Genomic DNA, 25,191 nt, shown 5'->3' with positions numbered 1-25,191 from the left:
CTTCTTTTTCTTACATGATGCCTCAGAAACAGATTGCTGGCCCAAAGAACAATGGTGACTTCATGATGTGGAAGTTAAGGGAAAAAAAAAAAGTTGCCCTGTCAATAGAGACTACTGTTTTGTGTATGACTTCACTAAACAAACGAGTTTATATTTGTTTGAAACTAAAGTTTCTCACCAATCTGCTGTTTCAATTTCACATCTCACCATATTGCACCTAAAACATGCAATCTGGATTCCTGTTGCTACTTCTTCCCATCCCCCCCAATAGCTTAGGAATGGGTTTGAAATATGAAGCTTCAATATATAAAGCAAAAGAATTGAGACACCCAATTCAGAATGGGTGGGTGAAAATAAGTGTGCTTGAAGTCACTTGTATAACTGCCAATGGGTAGCCCACTTGTGAGCTTTTGATTATTACGCTGAAGCAAAATCAAAACATTTTATCCTGCCTCGAGATCACATCAGCTGCGACAATAACCTTATCTAGACCTTAAATAGTTTGTTCATAAAACAAAGTGGGGTGACTGACCCAGTGCATACTCAACACAGACTATGAAGGCCAAAACAAAATGACAATACAATTCAAAACAGGTTGTGGAAATTTTAGGCTAGTATATTAAACCTTTCTTTGTCTCTATCACTTGACAGATGGTTAGCCTTTACACAGCCTAGTATCTCTGGCAAAGAAATGACCATGTCTAGCCAAAAACACCCCAAATTTTGACTTAAAATGCACTGTACACATATTTGCACTTACCTTAAAAATATGAATATTAATAGAATTAGTCATTATTTTATTACTATTGAAATTTGTCAGATGTCAAGATTTTATCTTTTACTTTATGAAATACCTCTTTTTCAAACTCGCAACTATCTCATTATGTCGATCCAGGGTTAGAACAACTCTTCACTTCAGATTTCATTCATTTTATGTGCTGCTTAGTAATCACGCTTTGAAAAACTTCCTTGGGACTTCCCTGGCAGTTCAGTGGTAAAGATTCCTTGCTTCCACTGTACGGGTTCGATCCCTGATCAGGGAACTAAGGCATAAAATCCCACAAGCCATGTGCATTGCATGGCCAAAACAAAGCAAAACAGTTCCAAAAAATAAATTTTAAGTCAAAATTAACACAAAATTTACTATGTTGTTGCTCAGAGCAAAGTTTTGGTACGTAACAAAGTGTGTTCAACAAAATCACCCGGGGAACTTTGAATGCCTACCACAAGGCAGGACTAGAATTATTTATCTAGTACTGAAATAAATCTTTATTCAAAAACTGATCACATAAATATATACTTACATGCACATAAACACACATTGATCAATTATCCTTACTAGAATTAGAAAAAGTTCTTAATTTTTAACATTCTATCAACCATTCTTTGCTTTCTAAAAAAGATTTCAGCTGAAACAATACACTCTATTAGTTACACTCTCTGCTTTTTGTCCTAAATCTTCCTATTGATAGCTTTCCGATTATGCCAGGTCTGTATTCAAACAGCCACAGGCACTCTCAAAGTTCTCTAAAGTGTATTAACATGTACTCTTTCTGAGAGAGTTGATTACAGCTACAAATTAGCACAGAGATCTAGTGAAGGTATAGAAATTCAAGCCCTTCACAGCAGGGGACGGAAGAACTGGAGGTAGGATTGTGTGAACTCATATTTGATTAACAAAATAAAATTCACTGTGTTAGAGAAAAATAAGAAAATCAGAACTTGTTATTTGAGAACTGTGAATTAGGTTTTGGAAAAGTGAGACACCCACTACTTGAAGTAACAAACTCATTGCTAAATCTACTCCCGTAACCAGGTACCAAGTTTCCTTCAATTAGAAACCTAGGATTTTTACACCTACAGACTAAATGATTAAAGTAATGCTAAAATATTCTGTAATGTTCCTCTTGAATTACAAATGGGCTATTAAATCAGAGAAGTGCCAATCAAATGCTTTTGTAGTTTGAAAGAAAGGTTTAAATAACAAAGCATTTTTTTGCAGGCCTCTCTCTTTTTCTCTCTTTAAAGTCACCTATAAATTAATTACAACAAATTTCCATCTTCTCTTGATAAAAACCAAAACTGAAAAAAAGATTTAGGCACTTGATTTTTCAGACATATTCTTAAAACGAACTCTAACTAAAAAAATTAAGATATTCTAGATTATGTTTTACCATAATTTGCCGACAAAAGCTCCACAGGAATTTCAGAGTAAATTCCAAGACACAGATTTTTTTAATATAAAGTAATAGTTTATTTATTTCAAAGGCATGCTTAAAAATAAAACCCTATCTGTTAAAAAGATCTACTGAAATGTATGAAGAATGTTTCATGACAATAACAAAAGGTACAAATCAGCAATAAAGTACTGTAAAGTCTTCCTTTCTTATCATTGGCAGTTGATGAACACCTCCCTGATCCTTGAAAGGAGAAAACAGCTAGGTTTTAAAGTTTCATCCAAAAAAAACCTTCTAGCAATCTAAGTACACGATATGTATGCAACATTACAATGAAAACTCCACAGGGGCAGGGAATTTTTTCTCTTGTTCACTGTTACATCCCAAGTGTCTAGAACAGTGTCCAGAACAGTTAGATGAATTTAAATATCCATTTCAGAAACAAATTATTTCAGAGAATAAGTTAGAGCCCGTTAAGTTACACTTCTATATTCCAAATGTTCTGAAGAGATTCTTATCACTTATTCTAAAATATTTGGAATAAATTGTAATTCATTTATAAATTTTAGATCCTTCTACAAGAACTTAGTTGTATCTTTTATTAGTCTTCTGAAAAGACCTAATTTTTTTTCTAGGAATTCCAATTTGGTTGGAAAGTCTCCTGAAGACTGACTCTGTGTCTGTCAGTGGCTCAGTCATGTCCAACTCTTTGCAACCCCATGGACTGTAGCCCACCAGGATCCTCTGTCCAAGGAATTCTCCAAGCAAGAATACTAGAGTAGGTAGCCAGTCCCTTCTACAGGGGATCTTCCTGACCCAGGGATCGAACTCAGGTCTCCTGCATTTGTAGGCTGATTCTTTACCGTCTGAGCCACCAAGTAAGTCCCTGAAGACTGACTCATAATGAGATAAAAGTAATTCATTTAAAATGTTTGTCTTTTTTTTTTTCCCCTTGGATTTTATACGTAGTAGTCAAAGTTATATTAATTTGACAACAAGACTAGCTGGATATTTGTGAACCTCAAAAACTTGCTGACCACTTCCGACACTGGTATCACATTAACTAGTAGTTCTGAACAACGCCTCTCTTCCTCCCATCATACACACACACCAAAATTATAACCCTCACAAGTAAACTGTTCTTTCCTCTAGTAATTCATTTAAACTCATAGTCTTTCAGTAGCCACTTGCTAGTAGCTAGTGTACACATTAACTATATAGTTCCTTGGTACTGTAGCAATTTTAAACTACTGGCACCTTAAATGAACTAAACAGGTAAGCACAAAAACTTCTTCCTAAAAGTGGATAAAATTTGACAATTTTTAGCCTTAAACTTCTTTCTTCAGTCTGTTAAAACTGGGATCTCACCATGAAAGGGTGTATTGCTTTGGAGGCTGTAGCCAGTTAACTTGTCAACTGATCTTATTTCATAAACAAATGGCCTTTATTCCCCTGGTCTATGAGATCTGATTTTACAAAGCCAAAAATACCCAACTGCTATACTCACTGAGCAGTTAATTATATTTCTAGAAAACTCACTTTTTTTCCTTCTCATCTGTTTGAGCACCATGTATTCTTAAGCCTTGACGGCTAAACAATGAGTAACATCAGCAGTTTTTCAAGGACAACTTCAAAATTTCTCAAGACTACTCCCAAGAAGACACAGTGAATGGTATTACCATGTACTATATGTGCATCAACTTTGATAACTGATTAAGAATGACAAAGAGCAACAAGGGCATTTAAAAAAATAATGTAAATTGTTGCTGTGGTTCTTTCCTACAAACAAGAGAAGTGCAGGACTTAGTCAAAATTGGACTGATCAAATTTATACGTGGGGATGTGGTAGGCTGGAAGGGTTTATTTTAACTATTTGTTGCACGTATGCATAATTACAACTGATTATTTCATGTGTAAAGCTGGAGAATTTTTTTTTTTTTTACAGAACAGTTATTATAATTCATGTTTTAAAACTTCCAATACCAACAAGAATAGTAACTTTAGAACAGAGTTTGCTTGAAAAGTGGTCTGTTAATTTTCTTGGCTGAAATTTACACATGACCACAGGATAAGAAAACTCCACTTGAGCAACACATTTCGGTTTTTCTAATGCTAAGAAGCAGTTGAGGCAATTTTCACATGTCTAGAAAATGTAACAAATTCAACTTATCTTGGGCCAATGCTGATTCTGAATAAAGTACTTAGCCCACCGGCTGCTTCCAAATTACTTCCTGTTTCATTCAGATTTTTATTGGCGAACTGTCATCCTGCTACTGACCCCATTCAACTGGGCTGCCTTAAGAGATCAGCGGATTACCGCGCTAGGTAGGATAGCTGTACGCCATATTGTGTTTTCCGCTAATGTTTATAGTTTGTGTGCCTAGCATATGTTTGTGCAAGTGTGTTTATCAATAGAACTTTTAGAAAATCCCTGCCTCCTGCCTCTTCAGCATCCTTAAAAAGGATAACAGCTTCAAGAGGGGCGGGGCGTGGGGCGGGTGGTGGGAAAAGACCAGAATGCCACACATATAGTAATGCATTAGACAATGTAAAACAGTGCATTTCTTTCAAACTTTCAAAAGCTTCCAACCATTTCTCTCGGCTATGGAAAACCGTATTTTTTTTTTCTTTTTAATGTTTCCACGGGGGCCCACAGGATCAGAGAAAGAAGGAAAGGAGTGTCTTCCCTTCCCAAGCCCCCTCCTCTAGAGTCGTAGCAGCGAAGCAGGCGGCGGCCGGTAGCTCGGGCGTCTGGAGGGGCGTCCAGCGGCTCTGGGGCCAGGACCCCTCCCGCCCCCCAGTTCTCAGAAGACGCTCCAGAGACCGCCAGAGCCACGGCAAGCGGGGGAGGGCGAGAAGGGAGGGGGCGGAAGACAAGCGGGCGCCTCTAGTAGCTCCTGAGCCCCGGCTAGTCCCCCTCAGCTCCTCTTCTTGGAAGCGGCAACTCCAGGCGCGGGGAATAGAGAGAAGAAGGCAGAAGACTCGTTTCCAGCTGCGGGACGCCCCGCCCGCTCCTAGGAGCCGGGACCCTCCTGGGCTCCCTCCCTCCGCGCGGGGTCGGGCGAGGCCGCAGCCGCCACAGCCCGGCGCGAGGGGGGGCGCTGAGAGAAGGGGGGAAGCGAGGCGGGGCGCCCGGGGGAAGGGGCGCGCGCTCCGCGGACCAACGGCCCGCGGGCTCGCCACTCTAACTCGCTCCCCCAACCCCACCCCGCGCCCCGCCTTTCCCGTCCGGCCGCCCCCCACTCCAAGCGCCTCGCAGACGCCCCGTCCCCCACGGCACGCACACACCCCTCCCGCCCGCCTCACAACAAATTAGAGTTTTTGGCGTTACCTCCTCGCGCTCTTTAATCTTCTTTCCTCAACTCCTAAACTTCCCCCCGCCCCTACTTCTTCGGCAGAAGGCCCACATTGGGCGCCTCACGTCTCGAAGCCTCTATCTTTTCCTACTATTGGGTTTCCCTCATGCCACTCTTTGCTTCAATGAGCCAATAAGGATGGGACGCCCCTCGTGAGGTTGCCGCCCATAAACAAAATACACTCTTCCTCCTCCCCTTCACCTGTCCCCACCCCATCTGCCTCTTCCCTCATCTCTACTAGCTTCGATTGGGCTAGGAGAGGCCCAATCCGCTATCCCAGACACACATTGGATCATGGAAACTTCGCTCAGAGAATTGTTAACAGATGATTGGTTGAGAGTCTTCCCACTTCCCACCCTCTGCCGCACCTTCGCCCACTCTGGAGAGGTCAGTCATATCTCGTTGTTCAGTGATCGGAGAATTAGGAGGCTATTGGTTGAGAGAGCCCGTCAGACTGGACTGGGGTGAGTCTTGATTGGTCAACACACACAATCAAGTTTGGTTGTCTACTCCTCCTCCCCCCCTCCCTTTTTCCCCACGCCCCCGCCCCCTCCCGACTGCTTTTACTTTCTACGCATTTCTATTTCCTCCTTTATTTATTTATTTGTGATAAACTTAAATGACCCGGCGACGGAGGCGGGACTCGAGGCGAGGCCGAGGATGACGAGCGACGGCCGGGGGCCAATTGCCTAGAGGGATGCCGGGTGAGGGGCAGCGGCGGTGGCCAGTGAGAGGCCGGTGTCTGGAGCGCGCTAGGCCTATGGAGCCGGGATGCCCCCGCGGAGGCGGCGGTTACCCGCTGTCTGGCGCGGCGAGCTCGCGGGGGGAGCCTCAGGAGGGGAGGAGGGGTTGTCGCTGTCGCAGATAGCTGAGGCGGCTGGAGGGAAGCTGGATCCCGAGTAATGGGAGGGAAAGCGGGAGAGAAGGTCTGGGGAGGCGGCGGCGCTCCAGGCCCCGCTGAGTCCAGGCTTAGTTCCTGTGGAGCGGGGTGCAGGTTGCCAAGCCAGGAGGTCACCGGAGGCCGCTGAAGCAATGCCAGTGCTCAACGGGAAAATGTGTTCGTTCAGGAGATTTGGAAAAAAGACTATGTAAAACAGTTCGGAGTAAGCCGCCCTTAATACAAATGAGTATATTATCCTAACGGGAAAAGCAGATTATGTTTCTTGTTACTAAAGACCTGAAGTACCAACGACCCAACTGGAGCCCACAAAATTCAATATCCTGAGGGCTAGAAGGAACAAATAAAGCAACACGGAAAATTAAATGCGGTTCAGACGCTTCAGTAAAACCTTCATCCTCATCCATTTGTCACTCAACATAGCACTCCCCAGAGCCAAATTCTTACCAAGTGTTGGTTCTGTACTCAGGCATGGAGGGGGAAAAAATGAGGCTTAAAGCCAGCAGGAAGCTTAGGGAAGGTTCCTAAAAAGGGCTAAAATGGGGGGGCGGGGGGGGGGGCACGGTTTTCACTATGCAAAAAAAAAAAACAACAACTGCAAAAATGAAAAGTCGGGGTGTTTAGGGAACTCATCACAATATAAGGGGCTTTATTAAAAATATCATGCTTACAAATAATACAGTGTATTTGCAGCTTGAAAACTATTTTTTAAGTAAGACATGTATTCGATGTGTAGTTTCTAGTAGACTCAGGTCTTCTGACTTTTATCCTAGGCTTCCTTGGGTTATAGAGCATGCCATAAATAAAAAAAATTAGTCATGAAACTTATTAAAGGTGGTTAGACTTTATTCAGGACCATTGAGTTAGGTATAGATAGGATCATTGCAATCGAATTTTGCATGAAGGTAGAGAGGTCGACCTCAATTTTGTGTTTAGAATGGGCAAGTGGGAACTTTAGCCAAGGAACAAGGTGAGGGTCAGTGGATGGAAAATTGCTAAGAGGGAAATGTTAGGGGTAAGGGAGATTTTGGCTAAACTAATCAAGCGAGGTTCTTGCTGAAGATAGGCCAAGGTGATCAGACATCACCTTGTGGATGGTGGAAGATGAAGAACCTGATCATGTATCTAAGGTAATAGGGTGTGTGGAGGGGGATGGGGCGGGGGGGAATCATTGCTAAAACTATTTTGCTAGGAAGTGTATAAATAAATGTCTGGCTTTGGTTAATGCGTTTTGGTAGGATCTAAGCAAAATAAATTGGCCCTGGTGAAAAAAAGAAAAAGTGTACAAGGCTTTGCCTTCATAAGTAACAGTAGGTCTGTCTTTTGAAGAATATTTATACAAGGGTCTCAGAATCCACAGAATTACTGCATCAGGTGTCAGCAGATTTAAAAAGCAGTATATGAATTTCTATTGCATCTGGAAGCCAAAGCATTTCAGAATTTATGTATAAAATCTTAGCTACAAAGTAATGTAGTGACCATAGTTTAAGTGTTCCATACAGAATAATCAGCTTCACATGAAAAAATTCAGTAAAAGTGAACAAAAATGTTTTAAATAGTTTAATTCCACAACTTTTCTGAAGTACAATGGCCACTCCCTGTAACTGCTACATAAAACTCAGTCCTTTTCCGCAAATTTTTAAAGCTATCATTCAGTGTAAGGGCCTGAGAGCTGTTAGGAGTATAAGAATATGGCATTAGGAAAGCAATGTAAGATAACTCTAATTCAATATTAGTGAGCAGGTGAGGCCTTGGATGTTACTGCCCCTATTTGAGATAGTGGTTATTTATACCAGTTCTCCTGATGTTAGAATCTGGGGTTAGAATGCTTCTATCTATAAGGAATGCCTCAATCTTTATATTTACATTACACATGCACAGACCTCAACCACCCCCCCCACACCTCCCCCACACACAGAGATAAAATTTGCTAAAAGATGTAGCAGGAATTCCATAGTAACATTAAATAGCTTTCCTACACACAAGCAATAACAGAAAATGTAGTGGAAGAAATATCTCTTTTTACAACTGTGCAAAAAGCTAGAAAACATTTTCCATGTGAACAATGAAACATTGTGTGGTCTATGTAAATAAAACTGTAAACTTGCCAGTGAATATCAACTAAGACTTACAAATGTCAAGTTGCAAGTGACAGAAACTCAATTCAAACCACCTTCACCAGTTAAAATGGTTGGCTTATACTAAAACAGTGGAGATATAGTTGTCCCAAGCACAACTAGATCTGGAACTCAAGGAGGTCTCTGAGCATTATGCTGAACATGTATTTACCTTTCATCCTGTGCTCTTTTGGGGACTGTTCCTCCCAAAATCCAGTCATGGGATGCAGATAGAACTACCAGATATAATGCCCACCTCTCTGTTAGGTTAAATGCAGAATCTAGTCCCTATATGACCTGATATGGATTTATATATATACTGTGTAAACTAGAGATTCAGTTAATTTTACCTGTTTACATATTGACTTGGAATACATACATCTTGGTGAACTCGTATTACTTATCACTTATCAGATGACTCTCAATTTTATGTAGAAATTCATATAATCTAACAGTGATAGTACTTTGTTTCTTCAGGGTTTGTGATATATTATTTTTCTTATTTTGTTGGATAGACTGACAGCAAAATGTTGAATAGTAGTTATACTAGTGTGCATCTTTGTCTTATTTTTGTATTTTTGTTGTTATACCTTTAATTATGTTTCTTGCTGAAAGTTCTGTTAAAGTTGCTGTATTATCATAAATTCCAAAACATTGCATTTTAAAAATTATGAATGAGAATTAAATTGTATTAAATACCTCTTCTAAGTGTATGAAAGATTCGTTATTTTTATTTGTTCTGTTAATGTATTGAATTATGATGGTAGATACACCTAGATAAATTTCTTAATTTTATTTCTAGTTAATAAATAATATATTTAATTTTCTATTTTTATTTTGGAATATGCAGGCTGTAAACATTGATATTCCTAAGTAGCATAGACCTTGTTGAACCTTCATCCAATTATCAAATTTTTATTAGACTAGCCTCTTAGAATTGGAAAAATTTTGTCTTTTACCATGCTTATGACTTATTTCCTTTTTTAAAAATGACAGATCTTTATTTTCTCAATTCTGCAGTTTTTGGTTATTGTACCTTTCTACCTCTTCTTTAGACATTTTGGTAATTTAAATTTGCTTAGAAAAATATTTGTTCTAGATTTTCAAGATTACTTTTTAACTTTCGGTTCAGTTCAGTCGCTCAGTCATGTCTGACTCCTTGCGACCCCATGAACCACAGAACGCCAGGCCTCCCTGTCCATCACCAACTCCCGGAGTCCACCCAAACCCATGTCCATTGAGTTGGTGATGCTATCCAACCATCTCATCCTCTGTTGTCCCCTTCTCCTCCTGCCCTCAATCTTTCCCATCATCAACGTCTTTTCAAATAAGTCAGCTCTTCGCATCAGGTGGCCAAAGTATTGGAGATTCAGCTTCAACATCAGTCCTTCCAATGAACACCCAGGACTGATCTCCTTTAGGATGGACTGGTTGGATCTCTTTGCAGTCCAAGGGAATCTCAAGAGTCTTCTCCAACACCACAGTTCAAAAGCATCAATTCTTCGGCACTCAGCTTTCTTTAGGGTCCAACTCTCCCATCCATACATGACCACTGTAAAAACCATAGCCTTGACTAGATGGACCTTTGTTGACAATGTCTGTGTTTTTTAATATGCTGTCTAGGTTGGTCATAACTTTCCTTCCAAGGAGTAAGTGTCTTTTAATTTCATGGCTCTAATTACCATGTGCAGTGATCTTGGAGCCCAGAAAAATAAAGTCAGCCACTGTTTCCACTGTTTCCCCATCTATTTGCCATGAAGTGATGGGACCAGATGCCATGATCTTAGTTTTCTCAATGTTGAGCTTTAAGCCAACTTTTTCACTCTCCTCTTTGACTTTCATCAAGAGGCTCTTTAGTTCTTCCTCGCTTTCTGCCATAAGGGTGGTGCCATCTACATATCTGAGGTTATTGATATTTCTCCCAGCAATCTTGATTCCAGCTTGTGCTTCCTCCAGCCCAGCATTTCTCATGATGTACTCTGCCTGTAAGTTAAATAAGCAGGGTAACGATAATACAGCCTTGATGTACTCCTTTTCCTATTTGGAACCAGTCTGTTGTTCATGTCCAGTTCTAACTGTTGCTTCCTGACCTGCATACAGGTTTCTCAAGAGGCAGGTCAGGTGGTCTGGTATTGCCATCTCCTTCAGAATTTTCCACAGTTTATTGTGATCCACACAATCAAAGGCTATTGGCATAGTCAATAAAGCAGAAGTAGATGTTTTTCTGGAACTCTCTTGCTTTCTCAATGAACCAGCAGATGTTGGCATTTTGATTTCTGGTTCCTCTGCCTTCCAGCTTGAACATCTGGAAGTGCACAGTTCACATATTGCTGAAGCCTGGCTTGGAGAATTTTAAGCATCACTTTACTAGCGTGTGAGATGAGTCAATTGTGCAGTAGTTTGAGCATTCTTTGGGATTGCCTTTCTTTGAGATTGGAATGAAAACTGACCTTTTCCAGTCCTGGGCCACTGCTGAGTTTTCCAAATTTGCTAGCATACTGAGTGCAGCACTTTCACAGCATCTTCTTTCAGGATTTGAAATAGCTCACCTGGAATTCTATCACCTCCATTAGCTTTTTTCATCGTGATGCTTCCTAAGGCCCACTTGACTTCACATTCCAGGATGTCTGGCTCTAGGTGAGTGATCACACCATCGTGATTATCTGGGTCGTGAAGATCTTTTTTGTATAGTTCTTCTTTGTATTCTTGCCACCTCTTCTTAATATCTTCTGCTTCTGTTAGGTCCATACCATTTCTGTCCTTTATTGAGCCCATCTTTGCATGAAATGTTCCCTTCGTATCTCCAATTTTCTTGAAGAGATCTCTAATCTTTCCCATTCTATTGTTTTCCTGTATTTCTTTGCATTGATCTCTGAGGAAGGCTTTCTGATCTCTCCTTGCTATTCTTTGGAACTCTACATTCAAATGGGTATATCTTTCCTTTTCTCCTTTGCTTTTTGCTTCCTTTCTTTTCACAGCTATTAGTCAGACCTCCTCAGACAGCCATTTTGCTTTTGTGCATTTCTTTTTCTAGGGATGGGCTTGATTCCTATCTCCTATACAGTGTCGTGAACTTCTGTCCATAGTTCATCAGGCCCTCTGTCTATCAGATCTAGTCTCTTAAATCTACTTCTCACTTCCACTGTATAGTCATAAGGGATTTGATTTAGGTCATACCTGAACTGTTTAGTGGTTTTCTCCACTTTCTTCAATCTTAACTTTACATAATGTTACATAATGTTATTTTATAGACTCCATAATTAGAGTCTATCACAGCACCATATTTATTTCTTAGTCAACAGATTATTTTATTTGATCATGTGTGTGTTTATATAATTGTGTTTGTGATTTCTCTATTTAGTTTTAAACATTAGCTATGTACATTCAAATCATCTTCCTACATCAGGGGAATTTTGTAATTTTACCTAATCCTTCACCATGCAGTATATTATTCTAAAACTTTGTGACCAGTGACGACCACAATTTTATTTGCTCCTGATTATATGAATTAGCAGTTTGGGCTAGTTCTGCTGAGTGGCTTTTCTCCTGGTCCTCCCAGCTCTGTGTCTAGGGCTTCATTCTATATCAGACAAATGTCTAAAGTCCCACTTGTTTCCCCTTTATGCTATTAGAGTCCTTCTGTAAGGCTTTTTCTCAGTACATGCAGACTCAATAGATACTCCTCAGGAAAAAGTAGTTGGAGAATTCAGCTTACCCAGGAGAAGCTCTTCTCTCTCTAGTATTTTAATTCATCAATTCCTCTTTGCATCCACAAGTCTCTGGTATTTTTAAAACTTTAGTTTTTGTGATGTATCTGATATTTTTTCTTACTTTAAGGGAGTTATGGTCTGTTACTGTCTTCACCATTCTTTCTGGAGGCAGAAGAGAATGTTTTAATTTCAAATACAGTATTTTTCAGTTGTAGAATTTGATTCCTTTTGATGAAGTTGTGTCTATGCTTAAATTTTCCTTCTTTTCCTCTTATTCTAAACATATTAAACATATTTATTGTAACATGAAAAAGTGAATGTGTTAGTGGCTCAATCATGTCCAAATCTTTGTGACCCTATGGATTGCAGCCCACCAGGCTCCTCTGTCCATGGGATTCTCCAGGCAAGAATACTGGAGTGGGTTGCCATTCCCTTCTCCAGGGGATTTTCCCAACCCAGGAATCAAACTGTTGTGTCCTGCATTGTAGGCAGATTCTTTACTGTCTGAGCCACTAGGGAAGCCCTTATTGTAACATACTTGAGTAAAACTCCCATACCTGTAAGCCTACTTTTATTATTGTTTTCCTCTTCATTTGAATCATTCATTCCTATTTTCTTATTTTTTTTTTATGGCTCATAATTTTTTTACTGAATGCTGGAGATTGTGATGAACAATCACGGAGATTAAGCTTCTTCTGGGAGGCAGAGTCCAGGCAAATCACCTTGATCGTTATAAAGGTCGGTGTTCGTTTTATTCAGGCAGGTCTATTTCAGGCAGATTTGTTTCCATGAGCATAGCCTTTCTGGGGTCTCAAATAAAAGTCGGGGTGTTGCAGCTTCTCCTTTACTTTAGCAATCTCTGAATTCCAATCCTCTGTTTAGCAAGCAAGGAATATCTGCTCTGCAGTGGCCTCATAATTACTGTTTTGTTACTCTGTTGCATATCCAAATTAAAAATTCACAAATTTTTCAAGGGGAAAATCAAATAGAGTTTTAGACTGACTTCTCAGTCACTTCTTTCCACCGAAATTTCTCAGTCACTTTCACTTCCACTGAAATTTTGTCAAGCTTCAATCACTTTGAGTCAAACCCTATCTTCTCTTGCCTCTTCCCAGTGAGCCTGTAGCTTTCTACTGAGACTCAGTTCCTTCACTTTGTGAATTGGAAATGCCTCAGGGAAAGGGCCTGGTTGACTTTAGAGCTCTCCTTATTATGTTTCTCTTCTTCTCAGAAACCATAGCTCCTCAAACCCTGTCTGTATCAGTTGTCTTCAAAGAGATGTTTTATATATTTTATTTTAAATTTTATAGTTGTTTCTGACATAAAATTAATCTGAGAACTCCATTATAACTAGAATTTCTGTGAATTAGTATAAATCATTTCACCAAGCTGAGCATACAAAACCAGGTCACAAGTCTTTTAATTCTCAAATATTCCTAACTGTTGTCAAATAGACCAAGTATGACTCTAAACTCGGAATGTGCTAATGATAAGTCTGAGATTTTTGGAGTTACTTACTAAGTCCACAAGATCATTTTTACTCATTGTATTGATAGTTTACAGTGAATGATGTGAGATTCGTGATCTCTGAAGGAAAAGATTTAGCTTTAGGACCAGGGACCAGGCTTGATCACTCAAGAGCTTTTGTGTAGCAGAGTTTTGCTAAAGTAAGAAAAGGGACAGAGAAAACTTCTGACATAGACATCAGAAGGGGGTCAGAGAGTGTCCAGCCTCGCTAGTCTTAGCAAGCCCTTATATCCTTTTATCAGACCCACTCCCACAACATACATCTTAAGATACCAGGATTTGTCAGAAGGTTCTTGTTAAGGAGAAACATATCCTTGAGCAAGATACATTGTTGTTACATCATCCTTACTAAGACTAAGGAATGTAAAAAAAAAAAAATGTTTTGTCCTTTCCTCCTCCTTGAAAATTCTAGTCCCCTGTCTCCTCCTCAAGAGCCCCAGACTCCTCTCTCCTCCATGGGGACCCTGAACTTCTTGTCAACCTGCCTCAGAATTGACTCTCTCAGTATCATAACCAGAATATGTGGTTTATTCACTAGAGAGGGTTTCTGTTGATGCTGTTGCTTCCAACCAGTGTTGCTTTGAAAATCGATGGGTCTCTCTGTATGGTAGATAGTGTTTTAGTGTATGATACAAATGTCGCTATAGCTGATCCTACCCTGATTTCTATAGTGTGGAAGCCCCTTTCCCTGTGTTAGTATCACAAGCCTGGGATTCAAATCTCAAAGTGATTTTTTATTCTAGGGATCTTTGGGTGGAGGTGGAATTTTCTCTTGGAAAGTGATGGTGAGAGAAGGATTTCTTGCTTCAACTGAGCCAGAACAAGCCCTTCTCTGCAAACTCTGTGTGTCCTGATCCTCAAGTAAGAATAGAATTATTTCACTCACTGTCCTAAGGTCTGCTCCAGATTCTGTCACTGGTTAAATCACATTTTGGCTAAGGAAAAATTTATGATGATACCAAAGAGCAGTCATTTAGATGTGATTTACTCAACAATACAAATACAAATTTGTATTTGTAATACAAATTACAAATTTAGCGATTTAAAACAACACAAATTTGTTATATTACAGTTTCCTACATCAGAAGTCCAAAATCAGTCTCTCTGGGCTAAAATCAAGGTATTCCAGGGCCTTTTTTAGTTTCTGGAAGCCACTACATTCCTTAGCTCGTGACCTCATCTTCTATCTTCAAAACCAATAGCATAGCATTTTCTATTTGTTCTGTCTCTAATTCTAACATTTTCTAACTCTCATCCCTTGCCTCCTTCTAATGAGGATCCTTGTGATTACACTGGGTTACCTGGATAATCTAGAATAATCTATCTCAAGATCTGCAAAATCTCTTTTGCTGTGTAATACATTCACAGATTCTGAGAATTAAAATATGGACTCTTCTGGGGGCAGAGGGGATGATTATTCATCCTACCACAGAAGGCTTTTTGCCACTTGCATCATTATCCTCAGACAAGCCCACGTAATACAGGGCTCTAATTTTTAAAACTGAATTTAATTCTAGACATATTTCCATAGGTCTTAACAACAGTCCTTGAGTGGATCTTTTTTTTATATAGAATTCCATAACCCAAGGGTTAAACTGCTGAATTTCTATACCTCAAGAATTTTTAGACTCTTTCCTAATGTGCAGACCCTCAGAGGGTTAGGGTGGATTAGGTAGAGATGGCAAGGAGGGTTTCAACTTGCTAATTGTTTTTTAGAGAACAGGTTTATAATCTGTTTTTGTACTATCTTGTGAAATTATGCACCAGGTATCCATTTGGAAATAGTTCAGTTTACCAAAGATTAATCACATGTCTCTCACATGCCAGTGGAAAATGCAGTGGCCTCTAATCAAGCATCACAGCCAGGAAGCTAGAATCAGAGAAAAGACTGAACTCCACCGAAGTTTCTTCTCTGTCTCCTTCCAAAAATTCAGTAATCCTGTTCTCTAATAGAGTTATTTTACATTTTGTCTATTTGTAACTGGCAGAAAGAAACAAAAAGACCTTTGGTGACCCTGTTTTGTTTTGTTTTTTCCCTGAAAAATATGATTTTTACTTTATGACAGAGGTCTCTAGCTTTATGAAATCTTTACCCTCTAGGTAAAGAAATATTTAACATTATCACCTGCTAGAGAAAGTATAAAAAAAATTTGAGAAATTAGTTTTTTTTTATTTTCAAAGTGTGCATCCCTAAACTATTTGTGTAGAAAATTAATATGTGTAGTATTGTGTAATAATAGTATTGTGTACTATTATTATACATAATATTGTGTAGAAAATTAAATCACTAGAGAAGATTTGTTTAAAACTTCTTTTAGTAACTCTACTGTTATCTTCAACATCTTAGTTAGAATTTTAATGTTTCCAAGTTTATGAAAGGCACCTAAATGAATGATACTGTAAATGCCAAAGACATTTTAAGTTTCAAAACAGAATGCCTTTCTGAGATTCAAATTTAAGCAACTATCCTCATAAAAATCATTAGAAAGTACAGAAGTCACAGGGGGAAATGACAATAAACTTTTAAGTTTGAAAACTAAACTGGTATTTTGGAAAAAAAAATGTCTACTTCCAATGCCTTGAGTTTGGTTGTTGAAGACTATAGAAAGTATATTATGTTTGATCTTCTTCGCTTATTTACAGATCATAAACTCCCCCCAAATGTACACCTTCCCATACTAGTTTTTCATTTCCTTCAAGCCTTCATGGGCTATAAGTGAAAGTTGCTCTGTCGTGTCTGACTCTTTGTGACTCCGTGGACTATACAGTCCATCAAATTCTCCAGGCCAGAATACTGGAGTGGGTAGCCTATCCCTTCTCCAGGGGATCTTCCCAACCCAGGGGTCGAACCCAGGTCTCCTGCATTGCAGGCAGATTCTTTACCAGCTGAGCCCAAGAATACTGGAGTGGGTAACCTATCTCTTCTCCAGAGGATCTTTCTGACCTGGGGATCCAACTGGGGTTTCCTGCATTGCAGATGGATTCTTTACCAGCTGAGCCACCAGGGAATCCCATCTCATGGGCTATACACTTTGCAAATAATGTTTAAAATTGTGAGACTGCAGTACTGTCATTTTGAATGAAAAAAAAATTTTTTTTTGATCCATACACATCTGTCATTATGGCCAGTAGGTACTGGCTCACTGTGGAGCAGAAGGCTAGTTCTGGAACCAAGAGCTTTAAAAATGTTAAAGGGTTTCACTGAAACCTAGTACTGTTGAAAGCATATAAGAACTAAACACTTTCAGTTAAGTGGTTATATTTTCAAGAAATTGGGATGATTTAGATTTGGGAGACAAGGAAAGAAATGGTTCCTTATAAATAAAAAGGTCCAGGAGCATATAATCACAGCCCTTGCTAGCTATTTCTGTCACTCAGGCATTTTAGTTCTTTCCATATCAGCAGTTTAAGAGAAGTGGTGCTTACGTCTAAGGTAAATTTAAGTTCCTTCCCTAGAGGAGCAGAAAACCAAGGGAAAGGGAAGGAAAGCCATTTAGACCTGTTTCCTGATTCTCATTTTGATCACCTTGATTTACTTTATTCTGTACATACTGGGGGCTTCCCTTGTGGCTTAGCTGGTAAAGAATCTGCCTGCAATGTACATACTGGATGAGTGCTTACTTTTCTTGTTGTCCATATTGCCTTTACTTAAAATTCAGAGATAAGATAATTGAATTTGGTAGAAATGCAAAGCACAAATCTTGAACATTATTACATTATTGCATTGTTATTTCCACTTATATATGATGATTTAAATATGATTTGTATATGGTTTAACTATTGTAGGAAAAGTCCTTTTCTCACTCTCCCTCAATAGAAGTTTCAGCTCTAAACATTCAGTTATTTATGTATTGAGCATGTGTTTATTGAAAGCTTCCTAATTTTGCTAAATATTACACACATAAATATAAATTAATTGTGGTCCCTACTCTCTATCACACAGTCTACTAAAAGAAATGTGATAATTCTATTACAATATAATGAGGGCCATGGTAAAGGTATGTTTTAATACTTAACATTTATTAAATACTTACTATAAGCCTAGGAACTGTATCTATACTTTATTTTTCCAATAGCTTTATGAGTTAAGTACAAATATTATCTCCACTATTATGAGTTAAGTACAAATATTATCTCCACTAATACAGATGAAGAATTGAGGTTTAACAACATTAAAAACATAGTGAATTCGTAGAGTGTCAAATAATTTACTGATTGATATCTGTTACAGTTGAGGTATCCTTTTTGTGGGATTATTTCTTGAGATTTTTCTATTTTTGATAGACTGATTGAAGTATCATCTAATATACCTATCCTCTCTTTCAATCTCTATGTTAACTTTCAAATTTATGACCTGCATGTCTGCTTCCCCCAGCGTTCTGCCCATTTGTCACAGCCTCAGGGTGGTGGGGGGTAGGAAGACTCTTGGAAAGAAGGGGCCAAAACCCCTCTGACAATATAGATTCTTGGGAGAAGAGTCCAGAAAAGCTTAAAATCAATACCTGAAGAGAGATTTACAAAATGATAACTGCAGAGAAAAGAAAGAAACAATACAGATGTCACACACATGGAGATGTCATTTTGGAAGTTTTAGCCCCTAGCACTGGAGCTCACCAGTGCTCTTGGCATTGATCCACCTAATCTTTCTTATTCATGATGGTGCTGGAAAGAGAGGAAGCCTTAAACTTCATTTAGAAACTGGAGTATAAAATAGATAAGAATCATCCAATGGGAGCAAATAGAATGGGCACCTAACCAGGTATTGAGATGGTGATAAAATTTATCTATACTATTAGTGAAACTCTTTTATAAACTTTAGTCACTGCTATCCTTTAAAGTAGCAAATTGGTTATTTTGCCTGAATTATAAGTTCAATTAAGGTTTTCTGACCAGTGGTTATATTAAACTTAGTTCTGAAAGATCATGATATTTGCAATATTTCTGTTTTCTTTTGTTTCTAAATCTAGTTCTTGTAATGGCCCTTTCAGCAGAGGAGTAATCCAGTCTTGGAGCCCCTTAATTGTTCAAAACAGAAATACTACTGAATTAGTCAGGAGTCTGTTTGCAAGTAGAAGAATCCCAACTCAAATTAATTTAAATGATAAAGTATACTATATTAGCTTACTTTGAAGATTGCTATCACCTCATTGCTATCACCAGAAAACCATCTTTCCTGTTGTTTTCTGGCTTTTTTTCTTCATTTTGGCTTTATTCTCAAGTGGCCTATCTCTATGTAATGGCAAAGATGGTAATGAGAACTTCATGCATACATGATCTTCAGCACAAACTGGTTTAAATACTAAATGTTGCTGGTTCACATAACAGATAAAAGTCCAGACACAGTACAGTTTGGGTTGTGGTTTGATCAAATTCTCTGGGATTCTCTTAGCCCATCTTTGTGTGTTAGTTATAATTATAGTGGTCCTTGGCCTCACAGATGCCATATCATCAGAGCAAGAGAACAAATCTTTTCCCTCAGTTATTGGACAAAAATTCTGAATTTCGTTCTGTGAAGAACAACTAAAATCATTGCCCATTCCGGAACCAAAATCTAGAAGCAAGAGATTGAGAAACACTGATTGACTTATACTAATCAGGACCCACTTCTAGAGTTATATCAATCCAACCCAGACCAGATGCCTGTTATGTAATGGGTGACAGGTAAGATGGATACTGAGAAAGGTAATAAACAAAACCATGGAAGAACCAGTTATATTTCTGTAAAGTCCGGGGGCGGTGGGTGTGGTGGCAGAGTCCTCTTGGAACAGTTTCATTGACTGAAACAAACCTCAGGCTTATCTGGGCCCCTCAAGGTTATAAGTAGAGAATGAGTGGGTCTCCATAAGGCAGAGAAGAGTTTGAGGAACAGGCCAAGCAATAACCTCTATGTACTATAGTATACTTTTTAGATCACATCTCCAATTGTTCTATTTTATGTTCTGCATGGAAATTAGTCTTGTCTACTGCCATGGAGACACAGACTAGAAAAATTTCATTTTAGAATTCTTGAACACTAAAAGCTGAATTTTTATTTAGAATATGAAAAGATTAAATAATATTTTCTAGTGGGAGGAAAAAATTGAGATTTATAGCAATAGCATTGCTTTTATAGAAAGAAGCAATATCTATTTTTCTGGAAATGAAAGCTGGAAGAAAATAAATCATGTTCTAGGAGAAATTGGTAGAAAAAGTTTCTCCCAATCCTTTCATAAAATGTTAGAATTAACATGGCTTTCATGACTGATACAGGGACTTGATTCTAATGAGGGGACACACAGAATAGTCTTTGGTGTTAGGAAGAATATTTATGCAATTTTTTCTTTTTCTTAATTAGAAAAATATAGTACAAGTAATTTGATCCTGAATACATAAATATATATATATATACATATTCCTGGCTTTCTTGCATCTTTATTGGGTACTTTTAACATTAAAGCTGAAATTTATAAAAGTTTCAGATTCAAGTATGGACTTCCAAGGAAGGATCAAAGTTATGAGATGTAATTTAAGAATATTGCTAAGTAAAATACTTCCAAGGTACCCTACCTTTGATTTATCTTTTCTATTAAAGATTAATAGTTTGAAATGTCAAAACATCACAGACTTGAGAAAAACTTAAGCCTTGTAAAGTTACTCTGTGTACTTATATATGATGAGCCTTTAGTGTTCTGTCAGAAAGCAGTGTGGAACTGAAAGCGGAGAGATAATACCCTGCCTCCCCTGCTTCTAGCCCCAGGGTTGGGGTGGTTAGTGGTGGGGCATTTCAACAGCTGACAATACACATAGCTATCTTTTCTGGCCCACCTTCACTTGTCACTCTGCCTCTATAGTTATTTTTTCACCTCCAGGTATGATTTTGATTTGTGCAGAGAACTGAGAAATGAAGTTTTCTCGGCAGACATTTAGTGCTGTGAATAGACAGTAATGGTTTAGAAAGGTTGCTGTTTGATTCTTCATTTTTAGTGGAGGTAAATTAAATGCAGGAGAAAATAATAGATTAGATAAACTGTTTTGTTCTTTCAGCTATCTGGGAAAGAGCCTTACAGGATACCCCACATCTGAAAGAATTCACCTGTCATTGAAAATGGCATATAACAAATACACTTGGGATAATTTTTAAATTAGCTTTAGAATATTGGGATTAGATGTCACTCCGATTTAATATGTTCTCCCTGAGGATCTCATTTTGTATGAACACTGTGCTAGCCACTTTGGAAAGATACATAATACTTCTACCTTCAAAGAGCTGATGGTCTCAGTAACTAGAAAGACATGCAACTTGCAATAAAAGACCCAAGAGAGCATATAATAAATGGAGAGTGTTTTAGTTATTTTCATGTCCAGTCAGAGAGACTCGCTGGGGGTTTTCGTTAGAATTCATGTGATAAAAAGAGGACATCTCATGGAGCTCCAGGGTAAAAATCCATGCCAAGGCAACATAGAAGGGTGAAGTGCTAGAGATTTTTCGTGGATTCAAGGCAACTGGTAGGACCCCTGCACAAATGCTCTTACCGTTAGTGTGATGTGACTACTTGGTGGGTATACTTTTTTTTTCCTGTCTCCCTTTCTGCTGTCCTCTCTTCTAGAGTTCAAATTCCCAAGAGAAAATTTGTGTGACTTAGCTAATTTTGCTGAGCTTTTCTTGCCCAGCAATGGCCAATGGATAGATAAACTGTTATTGGGGTTGGGGAGAACAAGCATGGTCTGTGATGAAGGACACTGTTTCCTTGGGGTACCTCTTCCACCAGGCTGGCAGGGAGTATTGTAACAAACATGAAAACAGCAGTAAGAATATTGGCAGTAAATGCTCAGAGAAATCAAAGAAGGGAGTACGTTACTATGGAATTGTTAGCCTAGTGAAATTTCATGGCAAAGAGGAATTTGAGCTATGTCCTGAATGATGAGCAAGAATCGAGTTGTAGAGACTAGGGAGGAGGGATTCTAATATAAAAGTGTTGTGCCACCGAGTAACTACAAAAATTCTTAGTAACTGGGATGAATTTTTAATATAACTTAAAAAGTTTGACTGTGAGCCCAAAAACACTTAGAGCATTTAATTAGTCAGATTAAGGACCAATTTTCTAGCATGGAGGTGAAGCCAGGAGCGTTTTTTTTTTTTTTTTTTCCCCTGTACTAATTAAGTGGGTCTTTACGCAGAGATGTGATCTCCAAGTAGAGAAAACCGTATGCTGACTATACTGCCATCCTCACATGAACTAAGAGGAGGACAAAGGGGGAAATCTCTAGCAAAGAGAAAGAGGAAGTATAGTTTCTTAAGGCTCCATGTGAATTATTTTAGCCAATAGATTGAGGCAGAAATAAAAGTATGCCAGAGTTCAGCCTAAGTCAAGAGGACTTGCTTTTTTTTTTTTTTAATGATCTTTGTGCACTTCTGCCATTGCCATAGAAAAAAATAGGCCTAACTGAATCACTAGATTCAGGAAAGAGAGACGTGCAGAGCATAAGTTGCCCCGGCTGGGTTACTAGCCCTTTCTAGACTGGTCAACCTCTAGTTAAATCACTGATGAATGAACTAAGTAAATGCCACTGAGATTTAGAGGTTCTTTTTCACATAGTGAGAGGTGACACAGGCAGATTTCTTCAAAATATGTTTGTAGATGGAGTAGCTTCAACCAGAATGGGGTTGTGGGCGTGACAGACACTCAAAGTGCCACAGACCTTCCTCCAGCAAGGAGGTGTTTCCCTTAAAGCCCAAGACAAAGAGACCACAAACAAGTCAAAAGATTGATCAAACAAAAAATTCCAATAAGGAAGAATGCTTCTCCTTGTGTAACTATTACATATACAAAAATCTCAATCCTTGGTGCTCTAGACTGCGTATGGATGGTGAATTCAATGTAATGGTTTTAAACCAGGCAAGGCAAGGAGTCACAGCCATCTATTGGAAAGGCAAATCTGTTGGTAGCTGAGACTTCCTCATTCCTTTCCATAATATAAACACCACTCATGGGGAGCTGTAGAAAATGCATGACAACATAGAATCAGGAAGTGCACATGGGGTTTCAGGTATGCCTTGGGCCAAAACCCAGGATCCAAGAGCAAGACTTCTTCTGGGGAAGGATCTTGGTTTTATGAGGTAGGAATGTCACCATAGCTGTTAAGAGTATCCTGCAGGAGCTTGAGACTAAGAGAAGCTTCTTATATCCATCACTTCTTAGACTCAGGGCAAGAATGACCACCATTCGTATGCTTGGGGCAGTTGTAAGCATGATAGCAAATAATACACTTTGCCTCCCACGTGCTATTCAATAATTTTACCTTGATTTTATTTAAATAATTCTTTTGGTACCCTGTGGTTAACGTGTTTTCAAGGAAAAGATGGGACTATGTGTAAAGCTTCCTAAAATGTAAAGTGAGATTTTTCTAGGCACAAGGTAGGGCTCAAACCTAAAGAAATCTGTAACAGTTAAAAGATATAAAGAATAGTGTACATACACCATTTACTGTGGTTGAAAAGACAAAATTCTTGAATATATGAGAACAATTGTTAACCATAGGAAAACCTTAATTGGCCTAGGAACTTTCTAGAAAAGTTTTATTTTATAAAATATTTTAGGATCGCATTCAGCATAATAAGTGTAAGGCTGGAACAAAAGCATTTAATTTATCGCTTCTTGGCCTTTTGGCTAAGATCAAGTGTAAAAGCATTTAATTTTTTCTCTTTCTAAATTGATAAATATGTTAGAAATAGTAAACGATGCTATTGTCTAGGGCAGACTATACTATTAATTCTTCAATAGCCTTTTATGCTATGGCAATCTGAGCAAATAAATGAAGACTCAAATAGGTATGAGTCAGAAGAGTCAAACATTATTATTCTTAATGTATTGTACTTTTATGACCTTACATGTAATTTTATTTGAAAATGTTAAACTTATGATAATGTGGAAAGGACTTCTTCCTTATGATGTTAATTCTGAAAATTTTAGGCTTTAAGAACCGATTTTTGCATTTATGAAATGAATAAGATTTCTTGGTTCTTTGCATATTGTTAATATATGTAGATTAATATACCACTACATAAGTGTCTTTGCCTCAGACATATAAATAGCAACAAATACCACTATAATAGCCACCTTGAAATGAGTTTTTAATTGGTTTGATGACTATAGTAGCAATTCCCAAAATATGCTATCTCTGTTTACTTTTAATTTTATTCAGCATATGGGCATAGGAAATCATTAGCATTTTCCAATTCCAAGGACGAATGTGTTTAATGTTAAAATAACTCAGAACAGTTTTATGTTTTTCATCATGAAGTTCAAGCAAGAAATATAAATACAGAAACTTGGGTCTGCTGCTGTTTTTCTGTATAAGTTTGGTCAAGCTGTCAAGGATATGATTACAGAGAGCTTGTAGATCAACTATTTAGGCTTCTTTTAACCATCAGCTCAATTGAACACATGGTACAATATTATTTTCAACAATAAAGCCAGTATTGGAAAACATTCATACTGTGTAGACATGTTTTTAACCTCAGTTTTATCTGTCATCAATTTTAAATATCCTTTCCATACAGAGAAGAGGCTGTAGTGATTGGTGCCATACCTGTTAGTAGAGTATCAAAAAATGACAGGAGTTTGGGTTTGAGTCTTAGTTCACACAGCCAGTTTGCAATAAATTTAACTTTCATCTCTTATTTCTCTATTGAATTTAATTTCAACTTTGAGACCTCATTCTACTGAGTGGTGGAAACACAGTCACTTTGGGATTATGCCAGTGTTCTCCCAGTGTTGAGTTCAAGATCCATGGAACTTGTAAAATGCCAAGTCTTTGGGGCTGGGGGTAGAGGGAGAATTTGGCATAGGTTGGCATCTATCAGTCCTGGCATCTTCAGGAGCACCTTCCTTCTCATCTGACCTTCAGTTGCCTATCAGCACAGAATACTTCTGAGTTTTTATTTTTCCTGACATTAAGAGTCTTTTAGGTTTTCTCCATAAACTTACTGTGTACTATTTTCAAAGCCAAACAGAGCAGACACTTGTAAAGTTTGTCTCTTCTCCAGTTAATCTTTAGGGGAAAATTTTGGGGGGCGAGGGCTACAATAGCCATGAAAGTGTATCTGTGGCTTCTTGTAGAAGCTCAGTCAATCTTTTCCTTCTGCTTTTTTGCTTCTACCTAGCAACCTTGACTTGACTCAAGCTGTTCTGTGCTCAGAATAGAGGCTGCCACAAGCTGGCAAGCTCTGTCCCTTTACCATTCTTTGGAGTGTCACACTCTGCTGTGGTTTTGCCCTTGGGTAAGGCTTTTGCTCTGCACATTTGCAGAGATACGTACATGTGTCTTGCAGTTGTATTTTTTTGTGCATGTGAGACTATGGAGGGCTCGGGAATGAGGCAAAGATGAGTGGGACAAGGGATTGATGCAGGAGACAGAAGGGATAAA

General features: G+C 38.5%; 1 protein-coding gene and 1 pseudogene across 12 annotated transcripts in view; one reads left to right on the top strand and one right to left on the bottom strand.

Annotated features, from left to right (window-relative positions):
* The window catches only part of ZBTB20 (zinc finger and BTB domain containing 20), an 846,735-nt gene extending 841,153 nt beyond the window's left edge, over positions 1 to 5,582 (bottom strand). For 9 of the 12 annotated variants that reach the window (XM_061167114.1, XM_061167131.1, XM_061167129.1 and 6 more), the window contains exon 1: positions 5,509 to 5,580. The gene's annotated coding sequence lies outside the window, so the exon portion shown is untranslated. Of the gene's footprint in view, positions 1 to 5,508 lie in introns of all 12 variants that reach the window. The other 3 variants (XM_061167126.1, XM_061167130.1, XM_061167116.1) reach the window with 2 other exon arrangements.
* A 17,830-nt stretch (positions 5,583 to 23,412) lies between these two features.
* LOC133074338 (U2 spliceosomal RNA) lies at positions 23,413 to 23,580 on the top strand (annotated as a pseudogene).
* Positions 23,581 to 25,191: the final 1,611 nt, after the last annotated feature.

The sequence above is a fragment of the Dama dama genome, chromosome 19, assembly GCF_033118175.1.
Source record: "Dama dama isolate Ldn47 chromosome 19, ASM3311817v1, whole genome shotgun sequence".
In the NCBI taxonomy this organism is placed as follows: domain Eukaryota; kingdom Metazoa; phylum Chordata; class Mammalia; order Artiodactyla; family Cervidae; genus Dama; species Dama dama.
Note: the sequence above shows the minus strand (reverse complement) of the source record. Positions and strands in the feature narration are given on the sequence as shown.